Source organism: Amia ocellicauda, unplaced genomic scaffold (assembly GCF_036373705.1).
Source record: "Amia ocellicauda isolate fAmiCal2 unplaced genomic scaffold, fAmiCal2.hap1 HAP1_SCAFFOLD_212, whole genome shotgun sequence".
In the NCBI taxonomy this organism is placed as follows: Eukaryota; Metazoa; Chordata; class Actinopteri; order Amiiformes; family Amiidae; genus Amia; species Amia ocellicauda.
In genome coordinates, this window is record NW_027102775.1 from 37,501 (window position 1) to 45,000 (window position 7,500).

The following is a 7,500-nucleotide window of genomic DNA, read 5'->3' on the forward strand; positions in this document are numbered from 1 at the left end:
CCCGGGCCCGGGCCTCCTGCCGACGGACCGTGTGGCGCATTGTCCCGACTGCTGACTTTCTCCAGCAAAAAGGCGGAGGTGCAGTACCGCCATTTCGCCACACGAGGGACGGAATGGCACCCAACTGCCCCCTGGTGTCGAAAAAGCGCAAGGGCACCCGGGCCGGTCCGCCCCAGGCAGCGGCCGAGATGCAGCACCGGGGGCCCGGCCTGCCTGCCCTGGAGGTCTGCTATCCAGCCCTGGAGGTCTGCCTGCCTGCCATCCAGCCCTGGAGGTCTGCTATCCAGCCCTGGTAGCAGCACTGCCTGCCCTGGAGGTCAGCCTGCCAGCCCTGGAGGTCTGCCTGTTAGCCCTGGAGGTCTGCTATCCAGCCCTGGAGGTCAGCCTGCCAGCCCTGGAGGTCTGCCTGTTAGCCCTGGAGGTCTGCTATCCAGCCCTGGAGGTCAGCCTGTTAGCCCTGGAGGTCTGCTATCCAGCCCTGGTAGCAGCACTGCCTGCCCTGGAGGTCTGCTATCCAGCCCTGGTAGCAGCACTGCCTGCCCTGGAGGTCTGCCTGCCTGCCCTGGAGGTCAGCCTGTTAGCCCTGGAGGTCTGCCTGCCTGCCCTGGAGGTCTGTCTGCCTGCCTGTTAGCCCTGGAGGTCTGCCTGCCTGCCCTGGCAGCAGCACTGCCTGCCCTGGAGGTCTGCCTGCCTGCCCTGGCAGCAGCACTGCCTGCCCTGGAGGTCAGCCTGCCAGCCCTGGAGGTCTGCCTGTTAGCCCTGGAGGTCTGCTATCCAGCCCTGGAGGTCTGCCTGCCTGCCCTGGAGGTCTGCCTGCCTGCCCTGGAGGTCTGCTATCCAGCCCTGGAGGTCTGCCTGCCTGCCTGTTAGCCCTGGAGGTCTGCCTGCCTGCCCTGGCAGCAGCACTGCCTGCCCTGGAGGTCTGCCTGCCTGCCCTGGCAGCAGCACTGCCTGCCCTGGAGGTCAGCCTGCCAGCCCTGGAGGTCTGCCTGTTAGCCCTGGAGGTCTGCTATCCAGCCCTGGAGGTCTGCCTGCCTGCCCTGGAGGTCAGCCTGTTAGCCCTGGAGGTCTGCCTGCCTGCCCTGGAGGTCTGCCTGCCTGCCCTGGAGGTCTGCTATCCAGCCCTGGAGGTCTGCCTGCCTGCCCTGGAGGTCTGCTATCCAGCCCTGGAGGTCTGCTATCCAGCCCTGGTAGCAGCACTGCCTGCCCTGGAGGTCTGCTATCCAGCCCTGGAGGTCTGCCTGCCTGCCCTGGCAGCAGCACTGCCTGCCCTGGAGGTCTGCTATCCAGCCCTGGAGGTCTGCCTGCCTGCCTGTTAGCCCTGGAGGTCTGCTATCCAGCCCTGGAGGTCTGCCTGCCTGCCCTGGAGGTCTGCCTTCCAGCCCTGGAGGTCTGCCTGCCTGCCTGTTAGCCCTGGAGGTCTGCTATCCAGCCCTGGTAGCAGCACTGCCTGCCCTGGAGGTCTGCTATCCAGCCCTGGAGGTCTGCCTGCCTGCCCTGGCAGCAGCACTGCCTGCCCTGGAGGTCTGCTATCCAGCCCTGGAGGTCTGCCTGCCTGCCTGTTAGCCCTGGAGGTCTGCTATCCAGCCCTGGAGGTCTGCCTGCCTGCCCTGGAGGTCTGCCTTCCAGCCCTGGAGGTCTGCCTGCCTGCCTGTTAGCCCTGGAGGTCTGCCTGCCTGCCCTGGAGGTCTGCCTGCCTGCCCTGGAGGTCTGCCTGCCTGCCCTGGAGGTCTGCCTGCCTGCCCTGGAGGTCTGCTATCCAGCCCTGGAGGTCTGCCTGCCTGCCCTGGAGGTCTGCTATCCAGCCCTGGAGGTCTGCCTGCCTGCCCTGGAGGTCTGCTATCCAGCCCTGGAGGTCTGCTATCCAGCCCTGGTAGCAGCACTGCCTGCCCTGGAGGTCTGCTATCCAGCCCTGGAGGTCTGCCTGCCTGCCCTGGCAGCAGCACTGCCTGCCCTGGAGGTCTGCTATCCAGCCCTGGAGGTCTGCCTGCCTGCCTGTTAGCCCTGGAGGTCTGCTATCCAGCCCTGGTAGCAGCACTGCCTGCCCTGGAGGTCAGCCTGCCAGCCCTGGAGGTCTGCCTGTTAGCCCTGGAGGTCTGCTATCCAGCCCTGGAGGTCAGCCTGCCAGCCCTGGAGGTCTGCCTGTTAGCCCTGGAGGTCTGCTATCCAGCCCTGGAGGTCAGCCTGTTAGCCCTGGAGGTCTGCTATCCAGCCCTGGTAGCAGCACTGCCTGCCCTGGAGGTCTGCTATCCAGCCCTGGTAGCAGCACTGCCTGCCCTGGAGGTCTGCCTGCCTGCCCTGGAGGTCAGCCTGTTAGCCCTGGAGGTCTGCCTGCCTGCCCTGGAGGTCTGTCTGCCTGCCTGTTAGCCCTGGAGGTCTGCCTGCCTGCCCTGGCAGCAGCACTGCCTGCCCTGGAGGTCTGCCTGCCTGCCCTGGCAGCAGCACTGCCTGCCCTGGAGGTCAGCCTGCCAGCCCTGGAGGTCTGCCTGTTAGCCCTGGAGGTCTGCTATCCAGCCCTGGAGGTCTGCCTGCCTGCCCTGGAGGTCTGCCTGCCTGCCCTGGAGGTCTGCTATCCAGCCCTGGAGGTCTGCCTGCCTGCCTGTTAGCCCTGGAGGTCTGCCTGCCTGCCCTGGCAGCAGCACTGCCTGCCCTGGAGGTCTGCCTGCCTGCCCTGGCAGCAGCACTGCCTGCCCTGGAGGTCAGCCTGCCAGCCCTGGAGGTCTGCCTGTTAGCCCTGGAGGTCTGCTATCCAGCCCTGGAGGTCTGCCTGCCTGCCCTGGAGGTCTGCTATCCAGCCCTGGAGGTCTGCCTGCCTGCCCTGGAGGTCTGCTATCCAGCCCTGGAGGTCTGCTATCCAGCCCTGGTAGCAGCACTGCCTGCCCTGGAGGTCTGCTATCCAGCCCTGGAGGTCTGCCTGCCTGCCCTGGCAGCAGCACTGCCTGCCCTGGAGGTCTGCTATCCAGCCCTGGAGGTCTGCCTGCCTGCCTGTTAGCCCTGGAGGTCTGCTATCCAGCCCTGGAGGTCTGCTATCCAGCCCTGGAGGTCTGCCTGCCTGCCCTGGCAGCAGCACTGCCTGCCCTGGAGGTCTGCTATCCAGCCCTGGAGGTCTGCCTGCCTGCCTGTTAGCCCTGGAGGTCTGCTATCCAGCCCTGGAGGTCTGCCTGCCTGCCCTGGAGGTCTGCCTGCCTGCCCTGGAGGTCTGCCTGTTAGCCCTGGAGGTCTGCCTGCCTGCCTGCCTGCCTGCCCTGGAGGTCAGCCTGCCAGCCCTGGAGGTCTGCCTGCCTGCCTGCCTGCCCTGGAGGTCAGCCTGCCAGCCCTGGCAGCAGCACGGCCTACCTGCCTGCCTGCCCTGGAGGTCTGCCTGCCTGCCTGCCCTGGAGGTCAGCCTTCCAGCCCTGGCAGCAGCACGGCCTACCTGCCTGCCAGCCTGCCCTCCCCAGCCACACAGCCCTGCCTGCCTGCCTGCCAGCCCTGGAGGTCTCCCTGCCAGCCCTGGAGGTCTGCCTGCCTGCCTGCCTGCCTGCCTGCCTGCCCTGGAGGTCTGCCATCCTGCCTTCCAGCCCTGGAGGTCAGCCTGCCAGCCCTGGAGGTCAGCCTGTTAGCCCTGGAGGTCTGCCTGCCTGCCTGCCTGCCTGCCCTGGAGGTCAGCCTGCCAGCCCTGGAGGTCTGCCTGCCTGCCTGCCTGCCCTGGAGGTCAGCCTGCCAGCCCTGGCAGCAGCACGGCCTACCTGCCTGCCTGCCCTGGAGGTCTGCCTGCCTGCCTGCCCTGGAGGTCAGCCTTCCAGCCCTGGCAGCAGCACGGCCTACCTGCCTGCCAGCCTGCCCTCCCCAGCCACACAGCCCTGCCTGCCTGCCTGCCAGCCCTGGAGGTCTCCCTGCCAGCCCTGGAGGTCTGCCTGCCTGCCTGCCTGCCTGCCTGCCTGCCCTGGAGGTCTGCCATCCTGCCTTCCAGCCCTGGAGGTCAGCCTGCCAGCCCTGGAGGTCAGCCTGTTAGCCCTGGAGGTCTGCCTGCCTGCCTGCCTGCCTGCCCTGGAGGTCAGCCTGCCAGCCCTGGAGGTCTGCCTGCCTGCCTGCCTGCCCTGGAGGTCAGCCTGCCAGCCCTGGCAGCAGCACGGCCTACCTGCCTGCCTGCCCTGGAGGTCTGCCTGCCTGCCTGCCCTGGAGGTCAGCCTTCCAGCCCTGGCAGCAGCACGGCCTACCTGCCTGCCAGCCTGCCCTCCCCAGCCACACAGCCCTGCCTGCCTGCCTGCCAGCCCTGGAGGTCTCCCTGCCAGCCCTGGAGGTCTGCCTGCCTGCCTGCCTGCCTGCCTGCCTGCCCTGGAGGTCTGCCATCCTGCCTTCCAGCCCTGGAGGTCAGCCTGCCAGCCCTGGAGGTCAGCCTGTTAGCCCTGGAGGTCTGCCTGCCTGCCTGCCTGCCTGCCCTGGAGGTCTGCCTGCCTGCCTGCCCCGGAGGTCAGCCCCAGGCAGCCGGGTGGCCTGCCTGCTGCTGCTAGGCCGCTGCCCCGAGCCGCCGACCCCATCGACAGGAACACGAGAGAGTTTACAAGCGAGAGGAGGCCACATATTCGACACCTTTCGTGCTCGTTTTAGTCTCCAGTCTGTTTTGACGTGTGTTATTCTGAATCTGCTGCTTTAACTCAAGGGATTCTGTCGCGATTGATGCCTTGTCCTTCGCTGTATGTTTGCACTGGTGTTGTAAGTCGCCCTCTGTAAGATCATCATTTATTATCTGCCAAGAAATAAAGATCATCATAATGTTCCCCAACTTTCAGCTTCTGGGGAGTTTGTTCCAGAGTGTGACGACTCTCTCTCTGTCACCATCTCTCTCTCTATCTCCATCTCTCTATCACCATCTCTCTCTCTATCTCCATCTCTCTATCACCATCTCTCTCTCTATCTCTATCTCTCTATCACCATCTCTCTCTCCATCTCCATCTCTCTCTCTATCTCCATCTCTCTCTATCTCCATCTCTATCTCCATCTCTCTATCTCCACCTCTCTCTCCCTCTCCACCTCTCTCTCTCTCTATCTCTCCCTCTCTCTCACTGTGTGTGTGTGTGTGTGTGTGTGTGTGTGTGTGTGTGTGTGTGTGTGTGTGTGTGTACAGCAGTGTCCCTAGACGAGAGAGAGATCCCTAGACGGGGAAATTACTTTCAAACTGCAGTACCGAAATGTGTCCGTTAGATGGCAGCATGCACCAAGGAATGAAGGAAAGTGCAAAACAAAATGAAAAGGCACATCGCCTGGGCGAAAAATAATCGTAACAAATCAACGGGGGCATTTCTCCGAAAACTAACACCGGGGCAGTGCTCAGGGGGGTCCCACCTCGTGGCCACCCGGTTTGGGGGGCGATCGGGGCCGGTTCCGAAAATCGCTAAATCTCCCATAGCCAGCCCACGCTCCATCCGATAGAGCAATGCCGGGCGGCCGGCCGGCAACTACGGATCATAACAAATCAACGGGGGCATTTCTCCGAAAACTAACACCGGGGCAGTGCTCAGGGGGGTCCCACCTCGTGGCCACCCGGTTTGGGGGGCGATCGGGGCCGGTTCCGAAAATCGCTAAATCTCCCATAGCCAGCCCACGCTCCATCCGATAGAGCAATGCCGGGCGGCCGGCCGGCAACTACGGATCATAACAAATCAACGGGGGCATTTCTCCGAAAACTAACACCGGGGCAGTGCTCAGGGGGGTCCCACCTCGTGGCCACCCGGTTTGGGGGGCCATCGGGGCCGGCTGAAGAATCGCCCATACTCTGCCATAGGCAGCCCACGGTCCATCCGATCAGAGCAATGCCGGGCGGCCGGCAACCTATGGATCATAACACATCAACGGAGGCATGATAAGAGCATCTTTTATTATCTGCCAAGAAATATAGACCATCACAATGTTCCCCAACTTTCAGCTTCTACCACATCGCTGGGGAGTTTATTCCACTGTGTGACTACTCTCTCTCTATCTCTCTCTCTCTCTCTCTCTCTCTCTCTCTCTCTGTGTGTGTGTGTGTGTGTGTGTGTGTGTGTGTGTGTGTGTGTGTGTGTACAGCAGTGTCTCCGGTTTTCCTTTTGGAATGCCTTGAAGCCGGGGGGGCTTTGCACTCATGAGAACATAGGGTGTCCTTGCCCTCCTTTCGCAGCCCAGGGCATTGAGAGATCCCTAGACGGGGAAATTACTTTCAAACTGCAGTACCGAAATGTGTCCGTTAGATGGTAGCATGCACCAAGGAATGAAGGAAAGTGCAAAACAAAATGAAAAGGCACATCGCCTGGGCGAAAAATAATCGTAACAAATCAACGGGGGCATTTCTCCGAAAACTAACACCGGGGCAGTGCTCAGGGGGGTCCCACCTCGTGGCCACCCGGTTTGGGGGGCGATCGGGGCCGGTTCCGAAAATCGCTAAATCTCCCATAGCCAGCCCACGCTCCATCCGATAGAGCAATGCCGGGCGGCCGGCCGGCAACTACGGATCATAACAAATCAACGGGGGCATTTCTCCGAAAACTAACACCGGGGCAGTGCTCAGGGGGGTCCCACCTCGTGGCCACCCGGTTTGGGGGGCCATCGGGGCCGGTTCCGAAAATCGCTAAATCTCCCATAGCCAGCCCACGCTCCATCCGATAGAGCAATGCCGGGCGGCCGGCCGGCAACTACGGATCATAACAAATCAACGGGGGCAGTTCTCCAGAAACTAACACCGGGGCAGTGCTCAGGAGGCTCCCAGCTATCAGCCACCCTATCCCGGGACCGATGGGAGCACTTTAAAATTTTCGAGTCAGGGGACCAGACGGCCGAGTGAAAAACTTTGAAAAATATTCTATCTCCTCACTCCCATTGACTTTGCATTAGGGCGACCAGGCGGCCGGCGGAAAAAAAATCATAACAAATCAACGGGGGCATTTCTCCAGAAACTAACACCGGGGCTGTGCTCAGGGGGCTCCCAGCTATCAGCCCCCCGGGTCTGGGGGCATTGTTTTTCTTTTTAATCATTTTGAGCATTTCCCCCAGTTTAGAGATGTGTGCCCCTAGACAACCCATTGAGAATAACTATGAAATGTTCTGAAGTTTTGATTTTCAAATGTCGGTGAAAATTGAAAAACGTCATATATTCTTCAAAGGAAGCATGGGGCGATGGTAGGGAGAGTCCCCGCAGCGTGCCTCGGCAGCGATGGGAGCGTTTTCGATGTCCCCGTCCCCCCCCATAGGGATAGAAGGGGAGTTAGGTGACCAGGCGTCCCGGGTCCCAAAAATCGAAAAATTAATATAGAATGCTTTTTAATCCATAAATAAAGTAGGGGGCAGTCCTGGTGAGAGTCCCAGCCACAGCCCCAGTGTGTTTTGGAGTCGTTTGTGGCCGGGTGAAAAACTTTGAAAAATTTTCTATCTCCTCACTCCCATTGACTTTACATTAGGGCGACCAGGCGGCCGGCGGAAAAAAAATCATAACAAATCAACGGAGGCATTTCTCCGAAAACTAACACCGGGGCAGTGCTCAGGGGGCTC